The sequence below is a fragment of the Medicago sativa genome, chromosome 5, assembly GCF_051527215.1.
Source record: "Medicago sativa cultivar Bolivia chromosome 5, Bolivia_mono, whole genome shotgun sequence".
NCBI lineage: Eukaryota > Viridiplantae > Streptophyta > Magnoliopsida > Fabales > Fabaceae > Medicago > Medicago sativa.
The window spans coordinates 31,561,680-31,577,820 of record NC_140753.1 but is presented as its reverse complement, the minus strand read 5'-3'; the positions used below and the strand labels follow the sequence as shown (position 1 = coordinate 31,577,820).

The 16,141-nt window shown below is 36.8% G+C and overlaps 1 non-coding gene across 1 annotated transcript; it reads left to right on the top strand.

Annotated features, from left to right (window-relative positions):
* The first annotated feature begins 14,939 nt into the window (after positions 1-14,939).
* On the top strand, positions 14,940-15,046 carry LOC146921777 (small nucleolar RNA R71). The gene has a single exon (XR_015012954.1). It is a non-coding gene; the product is annotated as a small nucleolar RNA R71 (small nucleolar RNA).
* Positions 15,047-16,141: the final 1,095 nt, after the last annotated feature.

The following is a 16,141-nucleotide window of genomic DNA, read 5'->3' as shown; positions in this document are numbered from 1 at the left end:
GTCGTAGTGTTTCCAAACTCCTGTGAACTTTATTCTTTTGTCTTGTTTTTGTTGCGAAAGGCATGATTAAGTAGCTTGTTTTTATTGAAAATTATGGCATAAATTTTTTGTTGTCTTTTCTTGTACATGAAAGTGATCTCTTGTGTTTTTAGTGTTCTTGCTATACCCACATCTTGTTTTATTATGAAAAATTCTCCAACGAGAAAAGCACTCAGTTGCAATCTTTGTGTAAGTGTATGAGTAGGTATTTTAAGGAACACGTTCTAACTTTAATGGTAACTTGGACCCTTAAAAGTCTTCAGAGTAAAAGTAGTATAAGTTTGTGTGGGAAATAATGTGCTTTATTGTTATAATGTGTTAAACTAAAATGGGGCGGGAGAATGACACCAACATGTGGAGGAGAGGATACCCTAATTGAGCTTAAGTTCCAAATTCCCTTAAAAGAGGAAATAAATTCATCAAAGCTAGGGGAAAGGACACCCTCTCCATAAAGACTTCCTACGCGGAGATGAAAAAAAATTTGCATCACTACTTAGGGTGATTTTGAATCTAGGAGGAAAGGACACCCTCTCCATAAAGACTTCCTATGAGGATAGATAACCCCTAAGCAATCTGCAGCCCCAAGTGCTTAAATTGTTAATTTAATCTAATTCTAACTAAATTCCCATCTCTCTTATATGAAATGAAGAAAGGACTTTTCTCGGTTACTTTAGTATTAAGGATAGAACCTGTTCCTCATAATATCTGTCTTATACAGGAGCAAGAAAAGGGTTGGACTGCACACACACACTCACTTGAGACTTGTTGTTGGGTTGAATAGGTTCACACGGAATACTTGAAGTTGTGATTAGTGTACATTAAAATAAAACCTTAAGAGAGGCATGAGTTTTCAATTGTGTTGCCATATGTTAAATTTTTTTGTTGCTACTATGTCTATTGCCTTTTTCTTGAGGACAAACAAAAATTCAAGTGTGGGGGAGTTTGATGAGTCAATAATTAGTTAGTTTTAGGATAATATTTAGTTTCGTTTTAATTAGATTTGAATTTATTTTATTCTAATATTATTTCCTTTTTGAATTATTTTACTACAATTGCATATTTTTATATTTCAGGAATGAATATTGGATGGATTGAGTCTTGGAGCAAAAGAAAGGAGTCTGGAGCTGATTTGGAGCAAAAATACGAAGATTCGGGAACAAAAATATAAATCCCCCAAGTCAGAAGCTTGGCACGGCCCATGCCAATATGTGGCACGGCCGTGCCACCTCGCAGAAGGCCTTTTGCTGCTTTTGCTTAGTACTTAAGCTACTCTATTTTAGTTTTACCGAAAAGCCCATGTAGTTGCTTAGATTTTAAGTCGAATGTAAACTATAAATAGAGTAGCCTCCCATCACAAACATTCATCTTTTGTTCTTGGAATAAAAGTTCATCTTTACTTTTTTGTTCTTTTATTTTATGTTCTTCTTCTTCTTCTTCTTCTCTATGTCAACAATGAGCGTTATTGAGTAGACTCTTCTTTGTCTTGAGATTGTTGGGTAAGTCTAATGACGTGATCCGAATCAAACCAAGCATTAAACCTTAATTTTATGTAACCTTAATTTCTAATCTAAATTCACCGTTTTAACATAAATTAACCATTATCAAACTGTGGAAGCGAACACGGAGGGTTTGATAATTGTCAATTCATCATCTCAAATATCAATTCATAAAGCGAACGCGGAGCTTTGATATTGGAACAAGTGAATTTAGACAAGGATTGCGACATATAAAGTTTCGTGCTTCAAGGATTCCAAAGGCAATCACCCATGAGAATAGGTGTGGTTGTTGGAGGAACACACTCACTGACTTCGAGAGATGCTTTGATACGCTAAAGAGAAACTTGTCTTTAGAAATTAGGACTGACGTAAAGTTATAAGTTTAAGGGTTTGTTTGTGAATGATTCGTCATTATGATGAACCAATAATCCCAGGGCTCTTTTTATTTTTATTATTTTCTTTTGGTTAAAAATCACAACTTCATAATTTAATCTTCTTTTAATCCTTATTAAAAGTTAATTAAATTCATAACTCCCTGTCGGAACGATATCTTTTTATTATTACATCGGTAAACCGTGCACTTGCGGTTTGTCCCATCATATTTTTCATGTAACACAACAATGGTATAATTTTATTAATTTAATAACAGGTAGAGATTTATGCGAGTCCGGAAACTGAAAAAAAGTTAATTTTATTCTATAAGTATTTGTTAATATTTTATTTGCGCATACCGTACATAGAATTTTTTGGTCTTCTTGAATATATCTAACCCGGGCAACGCCATACACTAGTAGAACATTATGCAGCTAAGAGACACTTTTTGATTCAATAATATTTTAGAGAGTTTTTCTCAATTTCTGGTGGATTCTGAAACCCTATTTTCACAAGTTTGTCGCTTGCAAACTTGTTCTTTTCAGCGCTTGTTAATCCTTGCTTCCGTACAGCGTCAGAGTCATGCACTCAGTAATATGAGTTAGTTACGTTGGAGGAGTGTTATTCGTAGTTAGTTTTAATGATAAATTTGAACATGACAGAGTAGTTGTAGTATCAGCTTTTAGAGTCACCCTATTGTGAACATGACAAGCAGTATTCATGGCTTCTGCCCATAAATGATAAGGAATATTTTTAGCATTAAGCATAACTCTGACTGCTTCTTGCAAGGATCTATTCTTTCTTTCAACAACACCATTTTGCTGAGGTGTTATAGGTGAAGAAAATTCATGTTTAATGCCTTCACTTGAGTAGAAATCATCAAATTTAGAATTTTTAAACTCTGTTCCATGATCACTCCTGATCCTTATAATGCCTTTGTCCTTCTCTCTTTGAAGTTGAATGCACAGATCCTTGAAAGTCTCAAAGGTGTCAGATTTTTCTCTAATAAAATTTAACCAAGTGAATCTAGAAAAATCATCAACAACCACCATAACATATCTCTTTCCACCAATGCTGGCCACTTGCATAGGCCCCATTAAATCCATATGTAGAAGCTCAAGAACCTTAGAAGTTCCCTGATGTTCTAACCTTGGATGAGACATCCGAGTTTGTTTACCTACCTGACATTCTCCACAGATACTACCTTCGCCAATGTTTAACTTAGGTATACCTCTAATGGCTTCTACTGAGATAAATTTCTTCATTCCTTGTAGATTCAGATGACCCAGCTTTTGATGCCACAATTTTACTTCTTCATCTTTACTCAACATAGAAGAAGACAAGTAAGATACCCACAAGTAACAGTTCCTTTGATCTAGTGCCCTTCATACTCACCTTTCCCTTAGCATTTGTGATCTGACATTCTGTTTTGCTAAAATTCACACTCAGACCTTGATCACACAGCTGACTTATACTGATCAAATTTGCAGTTAGGCCTTTCACTAAAAGAACATTATCAAGTCTTGGTAATCCTTCATTGACTAGATTTCCAATACCCACTATATTTCCTTTTGCCCCATCACCAAAAGTAACATAACTGGTAGCATAAGGTCTGATATTTTCAAGAAATTTATCCACCCCTGTCGTGTGCCTAGAGCACCCACTATCAAAGTACCAGTTTTGACTAGAAGAAACTCTCAAGGAAGTATGAGCTATTAAACCTACACACTTTGGTCTCCATTCCTTCTTGACACTGCTGACTGTTGGTTCATGTAACTTAGGGTGGTTTAGCATAGGATATCCATACAACTTGTAGCAAAAAGGTTTTATGTGGCCCTTTTTGTTACAATAGTGACATTTCCAAGAGGAAGACACCTTTTTCTTCTTAGAATTGGGTGGTTCAATAGAATGTTGCAACATTTGTCCTTTCACAGTAGTGTCACTAGTTCCAGTTGAAGCTACAAACTTTATTTTCCTAACAGGTTTTCTCTTTTTGTCCTTATGATAATACTCTAAAGCATGAGCATTACTGCTGTTTTGATGTTCTTGTTTTAGGTGTTCATGATTAAAGCCTAAACCATTAGGTTTTCCTGTTATTTGACCTTCTTAAATCTTGTCCAGAACATCAGTCCTAATGATCATCATTCTTACTTGTTTCAAGATCTGATCAAGTTGGGAGTTTAGTAACATTACCTCATTGTTCAGCTCAGAAATATTTGTAAGATGACAAATTTGTTCCTTCTGAAGGTGATTGATGTTCTCTTTCTGCTCTTTCAATTGCTTGCAAGTATCAGTATTGTTGATATCCCGATTGTTGTATGGGGTAGTCAACTTCTCCTGGTACATCTTTTCATCACTAGATTCAAACTCAGAAACAATTCTTCCAGTCATAACAGCGACATGTTTAGCAGATTCACTTTCCCCATCTCCATCAGTTTCCTCATCATCAGACCAAGAGACAATCATCCCTTTCTTTTGCTTCTTGAGAAAGGTGGCACATTCAGTTCTAATGTGACCATACCCTTCACATTCATGACATTGGACACCTTTGTAATGATTATTCTTTTCGTCAGTTATGTCACTCCTTGCATTGCTTTGTTGTTTGTCAATGTTGAATCTGATGTTTTGACCATTACCTTTTGATCTCATGTTTACCTGTTTTAGAATCCTGTTAAACTATCTTCCAAGCAACACAAGATTCTCTGACAGATTTTCATCATCGACAATGTCTCCATGTGGCTCCTCATCAGCAGTGTTTGCTGCAAAAGCAACGCCTTTCCCTTTCTTCTCAGTTCTGTTGTCCACAACCAGCTCAAAGTTCTGAAGGGACCCTATAAGTTCCGCAACCTGCATGCTGGAGATGTCTTGTGCTTCTCAATTGTTGTGACCTTCATATCAAACCTCTTAGGAAGAGATCTGAGAATTTTTCTCCCCAATTTTTCATCTAACAATTTTTCTCCAAGTGATTCAAATGAATTAGCAATGTCAAGCAAATTCATATAGTAGTCCTGTATGGTTTCATCCTCCTTCATCTTTAAGCTTTCAAATTTGATAGTCATAAGTTGAATCCTCGAGCTTTTCACCTTGGACGTACCTCCATGAGCAGTTCTAAGGATTTTCCAGGCCTTTTTAGCAATAGTACATTTCTTGATCAGCCTGAACATATTCTTGTCCACACCATTGAAAAGAGCATTTAAAGCTTTAGAGTAAGAAGAACTTCCTCATCTTCAGTAGAAGTCCATTCTTCTTCTGGATTCAAAACGACAGTTTTGTTCCCATCCTTGTCAAGTGCCACAGGATGTTCCCAACCTTTGAAAACTATTTTCCAAGTCCTGCGGTCAATAGACTTAAGGTAAGCACTCATCCGTGATTTCCAATAGTCATAGTTGGTCCAATCCAAGTGAGGCAGTCTGTTAACAAACCCTCCTTCCTTGTCCATAACGCCAGAAATGACCTCCTCTGGATCTCTCCCTAAAACAGGCAGGGTGCCTGCTCTGATGCCAATTGAAATTCTAGCACATTAGACTTAAGATGCTCTATGAGATGTTCCAACACCAGTCATAGAAAAGAGATGTTGTACACGATGTTTATAGCATTAAGCTAACTAACACAAACATAATAAAACAAAACAACAGACAAGCAAGTAAAAGGCACAGAGAGATTGTTAACCCAGTTCTGTGCAACGTCACCTACTCTGGGGGCTACCAAGCCAGGAAGGAAATCCACTAGTGTAGTCCTTATTCTCTAGTTCTCAGCAAACACCTTATTTACACTAAAGACCTAGGACCTACCTGTATTGACTTCAACCTAGGAACTCGTAGATCTGACATCCCATCTCACTCCCTACAACACAATCACAACCTATGCGATTCTCAGTTTACAGACACAATCAAAATGAAGTTACCTTCAAAACAAACTACCTAACACCGTGCTTCACAGCTTTGGTGCAGTACACATACTACCTAACTCTTTGCTTCACAGCTTCAGAGTAGTGAACATATTACAACTCAAACACAGTCCTTAGCATGCATCAAGATGATACACAAAAGGCTCACAAACAGCAGACTCAAAACCCTAAACAATCTATTCTTACAATGATGGCTTGAATGAATAATTAGGACTTGTAGTCTTGTATAAATACTAAGGCAATACGGGTAAGAAAGTCTTGTTGGGCTTCAGAACAATTCACAACAAACGGTGATCCGTTTCACATAAACTAGAACCAAATAAGGAAAGTCCTAATATGTAGGCACATCATTAGAAACATCTTCGTACACATCCATACTTTCCTAAGTAGATAACACTCCTTCAGGAAATAATAAAAGTTCTGATTCTGTATATAAAAACACGCAGCTTGACCAACAAGAAATAAGGCGTGGATTCCTTAAATATAGAACGCGTGCGTAAATCAAGGCACATGTACAGGTCATACTAAACCTTTCCAGGATGTTGGAACATTGTGTCCAACATCACATTGGAATATTTGTTTTAGGCAAAAGTGAAGCCAACATACAAATATCCAACAAAAATGAACTAGATGCTGAATTTGAGGTGAATTGGTGTTATGAATTCATGTTTGTTGTGATTTTGATTGCCTTTTGATGTATATAAACTAATAAACGAGTTTGGGAAACGAATTTGGTTTAAAGGGGAACAAAATTGGGGTCTTTGTGAAAATTTGGAGCGAGTTCCCTAGAGGAACCAAAATTCAAGGGGATCGAATTTGTTGTGAAGGGGAGCGAATTTGGGTTAAAGGGGATCGAATTTATTGTGATTTAGAATTGTGGGATCGTATTCGATAATATGATAAACGAGCAGTTGAGGAAGATATCACGCCAATTTTAACAAGGAAACAAAAACAGAAAATAAAACAACAAATCTTGGGGAAGCAACCTCCTAGAACCTGTGCTAGGGGTGATCCTCCTCCATTCGCCCAATGAATTTTCTCTGTTGGAATGTAAGAGGTATCAGTAATTCTGATGCTTTTAAAAATCTTTTTATGTCGCATAAGTCTATTTTATGTTTAATTGTATAGCTGATGGTTAATTTGGCTAAAATTCCACCTTGGGTTTGGTCGAGTATAGGAGTATCCAAATATTGCATTAATGATAGAGCTTCCTTGATGCCAAATCTTTGGGAACTTTAGGGGAATGACTTACTTGCATCTGTGATTTTTGTGTATGATCAATGCATTGCCTTGGATATTTCTCGCCATCAGTCAATTGTTTATATAGCCGTCATATATGCTAGCACTTAGTGCAGATAAATTAGCAACATGGGTCTTTCAGTCCAGGGTGCAGTTTGGCTTGCTACTCTCCCCGTTGAGTTGATTGTAGATTTCTTTCAAGACAGATGTGGTTTACCAAATTACGGATATCCATAGTCTGTTTTTGGTTTTTTTTTTTTGTTTACTGTTTGACTCTTTCTGTTTTTCTTCTGAGGGTTTTAGCCTAGTCCCCCCTTCTTTGTAATTATTTTTCCCCTTTTTTAATAATTTTTTTAGAGTGTGGCAGCATAGAATGGAGGTATCTTGGGATGCCAAGCTAGTTGGAATGTCGATGATGCCTCTTGATGTCTGTCCTCTCTCCATGCTTATAAAATAAAAATAAAAATAAGAACAAATCTTGGAAACAAAATTGAACCTTTTTAACAAATGACTAATACCTCAAATTCGTACTTGAATTTGAAAAATCTGCCAAATTCGCCTCTGAGTTTTGCGAAATATCTATTTAGTTTTTGAATTTTATAGACGTCCATCAAAATGGTCCCTCCGTCCAAAAGCTACGTTAATGGTGATGGCATGTCCTCTTGCATGTTGTGTTGTCCTGTACACGTATCAACAGGCAGCCACATGTACAAGGACTAAATTGATGGAAATGGTAAAAATTCGAAATTTAACTTTTCAGTGTGATTTTTCCTGTTTCCAATTATACCCCTCTGTTACATTGTCTTTCATCCTCACATTTTCACGTTTAAGCATCAAACAAGTCCCTAACCTTTCACCTTCCCGCCTAAACAGTCACCCTCTTCACTTCTCCAAAATCATCATCATCAGCGGTGATCAACCTTGGAAAAGATACGGTTTTGAAGTCAGATTTCGTGGTTTGTCAAGGTAACGCCATTTAACTTCATTTTCCATTCACTCTTGTTCGTTTCTCCCTTTTTTGTGTCCCTTTTTTGTGATTATTGCTTTTAGTTTTAGGCATTATTTTTTCAACTTTTAACTTCATATCATGTTTCGTTGATGTTTGTTTGTGAGTGTTGTGTGTTTGATTGCGTTTTTTAGATTAGTAATTTTTGGGATTTTTGTTAGAAACTTAATAATTTCATGTCTTTATGTAATGACTTATGAACATCAAATATATGACTTATGATGGTATGCAAATGTCTGTCTTTTTAATATTAAAGTGTTTGTCTTTTACTTTTTACTTTGTTCAGCTAAAGTATGCACCAAGGATCACAGTGATATCTGTTGTGAAAATTCAAGGACCTATTTGATGGTATTTTCACTAATTTGAGGATCGATATGATGGATATGCATATAATTCAAGGAACAATTTGATTGAATTTTTTTGACATAAGGGTTTGATTCATTCATGGACAACCTCTTTTCATTACAACATTACATGGACTTGGCACAATACAATAGCATTTTAAACAACTCAATTAAACATAATACTCCTATCAATATCTTCATCAACCTAAGCTCACTTCCTACACAATCAACTTTATCCATCAACCTTGCCTTCCAAACCTCTTCTCTGCCCCTATCATTTGGCTTCTCCATCAACCTTGCATTTCTTCCATGACCATCACCATTGTTTTTAAAATAGCCCAGTTCTTCAGCTTCATCAACCCACATAAAAAATTTACAATTTTCACCATCATCTATACAATCAAAAGACAAAATCAGTACTATTTAAACAAATCATTCACACATGACATAGCCATTGTTAAACAAACCTTAGGCAGAGGGCAGGCATAGAAAGACCTTCCTGGGTTACTGACAGTGTTTGCTTTTCTTACAACACAAATTCTAGGACAAATTATAACATTAGGGTTCCAAATTTATATATTTGGGGAAGAAAGAGTCGTTAATGAGGAAGAGGAGAAAGAGCCGTTAATGAGAAAGAGGAGAAAGAGCCGTTGGCAATTTGCTGAAAATCCATCAATTTGGTCCTTGTCAATTTTCTGTAAATCAATCAATTTGGTCCTTGCTTGCGTGACATCTGACGTGTTAAGCCTTGTAATAGGTTAACGTTACACGTCACCTCCGTTAACAGACCAACTTAACGGAGGGACTAATTTGATTGACATTTTGTAAATTCAGGGACTAAATAGCTATTTCACAAAATTCAGGGATGAATTTGGCCGATTTTTTAAAATTCAAGGACGAATTTGAGGTATTAGTCTTTAACAAATATGAAAATACACAATGAAGTGCAAATCATATATATGTATAAATATATATACCAAGGTGAAAAGAATATCAAACTCAAAAATAAGGCAACGATATTAAAGTACAAATCATATATATGTATAAATATATATACCAAGATGAAAAGAATATCAAACTCCAAAATATGGCAACGATATTAAAAGGAAAATGAGTCAAGAAAAAAAGATTTAATTTAAAATCTTTCAACTTTAGAAACAACTCACTTACAATCAATCGATATCCATGCTTTTTAAATTTCAAATCAAATGAAACCATGATAGGGCCAAACCGCAAGTGCACGACCTATCAAAGTAATAGTAGTAAGTAGAGTATCGTTCCGCTAGGGAGTTGTTCAATTCAATTAACTTTAAAAGAATGATTAGAGGAGAAGAAAGTTTAGTAAAAGGAGGTTTATTTGCTGAAGGTAAATAACAATAATGATAAAAAAAAACCTTGGGATCATTGATCATAATAACGAATCTTTTCACAAGCAAGCCTTAAACTTATAATTATGCGTTAATCTTAATTACTAAGGACAAGTTTCTCTTTAGCATATCACAGCTCCTTTTGAAGTCAGTGAGTGTATCCCTCCAACAACCACACCTATTCTCATGGGTGATTGCCTTTGGGACCCTTGAAGATCGAAACTTTAAGTGTTCCAAGGTTTGCTAGACTATTCTCATGTTTCGCAAACCCTGTCTAAATTCACTTGTTCGGATATCAAAGCTCCGCGTTCGCTTTATGAATTGATATCTGTGATGATGAATTAACCATTATCAAACCCTCCGCGTTCGCTTCCACAGTTTGATAATAATTAATTCATGTTAAAACGGTGAATTTAGATTAGGAATTAAGGTAACAAATAATTAGGGTTTAAGGCTTGGCTTGATCCGGATTACGTCATTAGACTCATCCAACGATCCCAAGACAAAGAAGTTTACTCACTCATGTTCATCGTAGACATGGGGGAAGAAGAGAAAGTAAAAGGAAAGCTACTCTATTTATAGCTTTCCAATCGACTTAGAAACTAAGCAACTAAAAGGGTAAAACAGTAAAGCTGCAACATGGTAACTTGGGCCCGAAGAAAAAGCAGTAAAACAGGTTTCTGAAACGGGCACGGCCGTGCCACATATTGGCACGAGCCGTGCCAAGCTTCTGACTTGGTGGGATTATATTTTTGTCCCGTATCTTCGTATTTTTGCACTGCATTTGCTCCAGTCCTCTTTCTTTTGCTCCAAGGCACGTTCCACTATATATTCGTTCCTAAAATAAAATAAAAAGCAATTTAAAGTAAAATATTCAAAAAGGAAATAAAATGCAATAAAATAAAACTAAATCTTAAATAAAACTAAACTAAATAATGCAATAAAATAGACTATTCTATGACTCATCAAACTCCCCCACACTTGAATCTTTGCTTGTCCTCAAGCAAAAGGCAATAGACATAGCAGCAACAAAAGATTAATCATGGCAATATTAAGAACATATGTCTCAAAAGAAAGGTTTTGCTTCAAGTACACTAATTACAATTTCAAATATTTCTCTTGAACCTATTCTACCCAACATCAAGTCTCAAGTGAGTGTGTGTGTGCAGTCCAACCCTTTTATTGCTCCTGTATAAGACAGATATTATGAGGAACAGGTTCTATCCTTAATGCTAAAGTAACCGAGAAAAGTCCTTTCTTCATTTCATATAAGAGTGATGGAAATTTAAGTTAAGATTAAATTAAATTATCAATTAAGCACAAGGGGCTGCAGATGCTTTGGGGCTATCTATCCTCATAGGAAGTCTTCTCGTATGTAATTGTCCTTTCCCCCTAGATTCAAAATCACCCTAAGCAGTGCTGCAAAATTTTCTTTTATTTCATCTCCGCGTAGGAAGTTTTTTTGGATGTAATTGTCCTTCCCCCTACCATTGATGAATTTGTTTCACTTTAAGTTCAAATTAGGGAGTCACCACCACAATTAGGAAGTTAGGGATTGTCCTTTCCCCCACATGTTGGTGCCATTATCCCGCCCCATTATAACTTTAACAATTAAAAATATAACAATTAAGAACATTGATTATTTTCCCACACAAACTTATACTACTTTTACTCTTAAGACTTTAAAGGGTCTAAGTTAACACTAAAGATAGAACGTGCTCCTTAAAATACCTATTCATACATTTGCTCAAAGATTGCAACTGGGTGCTTTTCTCATTGGAGATTTTTCACAATAAAACAAGATATGGGTTTAGCAAGAACACAAGAAACACAAGAAACTACTTTTATGTACAAGAAACAACCTTTAAAGAAGAGACAAAACAAAAAAAATTATGCCATATTTTACATTAAAAACAAGCTACTAGTTATGCCTCTTGCTATAAAAACAAGACAAAAGAATAAAGTTCAAGGGAGTTTGGGAACACTACGACTCTAGACACTTTATTAGCCCCCCCGGTTAAGCTTATTGTTTCCCTCAATTGGTTTGATCCCCTCATCATCACTCACACCAAAACACCTAGCTATGTATGTAATGATGCCACCCACCACTATGTCTCCCTTTCCGGCTGGTCTAGTACCTAAAAAGTCTAGGTAATCAATCAAGTAAAAACCAGTGTTGACGGGGTGGTTGTAGAGCATTGCCCATAGCATGAACAACTCATCGGTTCTAGTGTTTCCTAGCTCGGTTCTACCCCAAATAGTGCAAGCCATGACCCTTTGAAGGTACCTAAGTACGGGGTTATGAATGTTGCTAGCTTTGTTGGCTCTAGGAATATAGCTTTCAAGGCCGGTGATACGGTTCCAAAAGGCAGTTGGGTCATAGTTATCCGGTTTTAGACTATCATCCCAATGATCATGGATATATCCCTCATTAACAAGGCCTAAGGCTTCACAAAAGTGCTGAAGAGACATATTATAATCAACATTCATTAACCGGAAAGCAATTCTATGATTGGGGTTAACAAAATTCAACTTATCTTTGGTAAAAACAATTGAGCTTAAAAATTCATAAGTGAAATTCTCATAACCCCTCATAGGTGTTAGCATATCAGTCTAACCTAGCCTACCTATCAACCTAAAAACATCATCTTTAAGCCCTAGCACTTTTAAATCATGAGAATCAGGATATCTAGAGGGATGTAAGGTTTTAGAAGTAAGAATTTTGTACCCGTCCCTTTGTTTGTTGTCTTTGAACTGAATCCCATGATTCTTGACTTTTGTTTTCTTCTTTGGGGAAGGACCGGAAGAACTTGCTAGCTTCTTTCCACTTCTTCTTCTTGAAGCCATTTGACCTTAGTTATGGTTGGTATGAAGGTTTAGGGTTTGTGAAGATTTTTTGGTGGAGAGGGCTGGTTTGGGGTTGGGGTTTATGTTTTAGGAAGGTTTATGTGTTTAGATGTGGAGATTGGTTAAGGTTTTGTTGTGTTTGGGTTAGGTTTTGAAAGATTAGGGTTTTGTGAATTGTGTGTTTGATTGGATGAAAGTTGTTTTTGATTTGTGGTTTGTGTTTGGAATGAAGTTTGTGATTGTTTTAGTGAAAGAATGGAGTGATTTGGTTAGGTTTTGAGGGAGATATGAAGGTTTGAAGGTTGGTGGTTATGGAGGTTTAGAGAGAAGTTTGAAAGATAAAAAGAGGTTTGTGTTGGATAATGAAGGAAGAAGAAGAAAAAATTTGTGTTATAGGGTGTATAGAGATCGGGCACGGCCGTGCCAACCTTGGCACGGGCCGTGCCAACATTCTGACTTTAGGGCCTTAATTTTGCTTTAAAAACCTGGCACAGCCGTGCCAGCCTTAGCACGGGCCGTGCCAACCTTCTGGTACTGGGGGCTTCAGATTTTTCAGTTTTTCTTGAATCACACTCGGACAATTACCTACAAAACACTTAAAACAACGGAAAACAAACAAAATAAAGCAAATAAATGTGTGGGTTGCCTCCCACGAAGCGCTCTTTTAGTGTCATTAGCTTGACGGTTAGAAAGAGTCCTTAGAATGGATCAAAGATATCATATTGTGTAGATGACGCTATAAAACGTTCTTTCACATTATGATCGTTAAGCATGCAACAAGAATAAAGAGCGGGACCTTTCATAACACCTTCCAACTCATATCCTACCATTTGATCACTCACTTGAAAGACTATCCTACCAAGTTTAACATCAATGAGAGCTCCCGCAGTTGCGAGGAAAGGTCTACCTAGGATTATAGGGACGTCATCGTCCTCTTCAATGTCGACGACTACAAAATCAGTTGGGATGTATATCCCCTCTATTTTAACCGGTATGTCTTCAACAAAACCTACTAGCTTCATGGTAGAACGATCAGCTAACTTTAATTCTAACTCGGTAGGTTTCAACTCTCCTATCCCTATCCTTTTAAGAAGAGACAAAGGCAGCAAACTAACACTAGCTCCTAAGTCATATAAGGCTTTGTTTATGGTTTCATTCCCAATTTCACATGGTATGGCAAAGCTACCTGGATCTCTAAGCTTAGGGGGTGCCTCTTGAATGATTGCACTAGTTTCCTTAGCCAAGGCTATTGTCTCACTATGCTCTATAGGCCTTTTCTTTGAAAAAATTTCCTTTAAAAACTTGGCATATAGAGGCATACTATACAAAGCTTCTACAAAAGGAAGTTTAATGCAAATCTTCCTAAGTATGTTGACAAATTTTTCAAACTTACCCTCTAGTTTAAGCTTATCAAGATTTAAGGGGGATGGAGTTTTGTTTTCTTCAAGTGGTTTTGCTTCTTCTATCACAATTTTATCACCCAAAGGCTTGACACTTTCTTTCCCAATGTTTTTAACCTTAGCAAAAGTTTCGCCTAACATACTACCCCCAAAAGATATGACATTAACTTGGGCTTTGGGATTGGCTTCGGTTTGACCAGGAAAGACTCCCGGTGTTTGGGAAGAGGTAGCCACTTGTTGGGCTATTTGGGCGATTTGAGTTTCAAGCATTTTAGAGTGAGTAGAAATAGAATCGACTTTGGTATTGAGCTTGGAAAGAGAATCATTCAGAAATCCAGTTTGGTTTTTGAGTTCTTGAAGTTGTTTGTTTTGGTTGGCAATAGAATTTTCCAACAAAATTTCCAAATTGGATTACTGAGCGAATCTCTGGTTGTTTGCATAACCGGGTGGTGCTACTTGTCCATAGGGATTTTGGTTTTTATAAAAATTTTGATTTTGTCTCATCCCTTGGTTGTATTGAGCATAATTCATTTGCTCAACACCGTTAATAGCACTACCTAGTTGGCAATCAACACCTAAATGACCAGTTATACCACAGATTTCACAAGAAGAAGGAGTAGAAGCAGAATTGATGGCATTAACGTTGAATTTTTCAAATTTATCCGTTAATGCATCAATTTTAGAAGCAAGGTGGTCATAGTTAGAGACTTCGTACATACCTGCCTCCTTTTTAGAGGATGAAGAACTAGAGATGGCTCTCTCGTCGGTCCATTTGTAATGATTCTGAGCCATGTCTTCAATCAAGTTATATGCCTCCGTGTAGTTCTTGTTCATTAGAGCTCCACCTGCAGCTGCATCAACAGACATCTTAGTGGTATAAGATAAGCCATTATAAAAGGTGTGGACTATGAGCCAACTCTCTAGACCATGGTGGGGACAAAGTCTAAGCATTTCTTTGAAACGCTCCCACGCATCGTAGAGAGATTCCCCATCTTTTTGATTGAACCGAGTGATTTGGTCTATAAGTTTAGAGGTTTTAGATGGTGGAAAGAATCGGGCAATGAATGCTTGCCTCATCTGATCCCATTAAGTAATGGAACCGACTTCGAGGGAATGGAACCAAGCGCTAGCTCTATCCCTTAAGGAAAAGGGAAAGAGATGAAGTCTTATGGCCTCTTGGTTCTCCTTCATGGTTCCACTAATTCGTAGAAAAACAGATATGTGAAAATTGGGATCCTCGGTGGGGGATCCCGAAAATTGGTTTTGCTGCACCAGGTTAAGTAGGGCAGGCTTGATTTCAAAATTGTCATCGTCAACCGTTGGGTACACAATAACAGCTTGTGGCTCAGCCGTAGACGGCGTTGCATACTCTTTGAGAGTGCGATTAGCCATGGCGGTGTTATTTTGTGCCTCTCTCCTCCTTCTATGTAAGAATCTTTCGATCTCGGGTATGAATACCGCTCGATTTCTAGTTCTTCGCATAAAAGGTTGAGAACCCAAGAATTTAATGATAACAGAAAAATAAAAAGAAAAGAAAAAGAAAGAGAAAGAGAAGAAGAGAGAGGATTCTAATCACTAAGAAAAAGTTAATCGAATTAGTTAACTCCCCGGCAACGGCGCCAAAAACTTGATAGGGCCAAACCGCAAGTGCACGGCCTATCAAAGTAATAGTAGTAAGTAGAGTATCGTTTCGCTAGGGAGTTGTTCAATTCAATTAACTTTAAAAGAATGATTAGAGGAGAAGAAAGTTTAGTAAAAGGAGGTTTATTTGCTGAAGGTAAATAACAATAATGATAAAAAACCTTGGGATCATTGGTTCATCATAATGACGAATCTTTTCACAAGCAAGCCTTAAACTTATAATTATGCGTTAATCTTAATTACTAAGGACAAGTTTCTCTTTAGCATATCACAGCTCCTTTCGAAGTCAGTGAGTGTATCCCTCCAACAACCACACCTATTCTCATGGGTGATTGCCTTTGGGACCCTTGAAGATCGAAACTTTATGTGTTCCAAGGTTTGCTAGACTATTCTCATGTTTCCCAAACCTTGTCTAAATTCACTTGTTCGGATATCAAAGCTCCGCGTTCGCTTTATGAATTGATATCTGTGATGATGAATTAA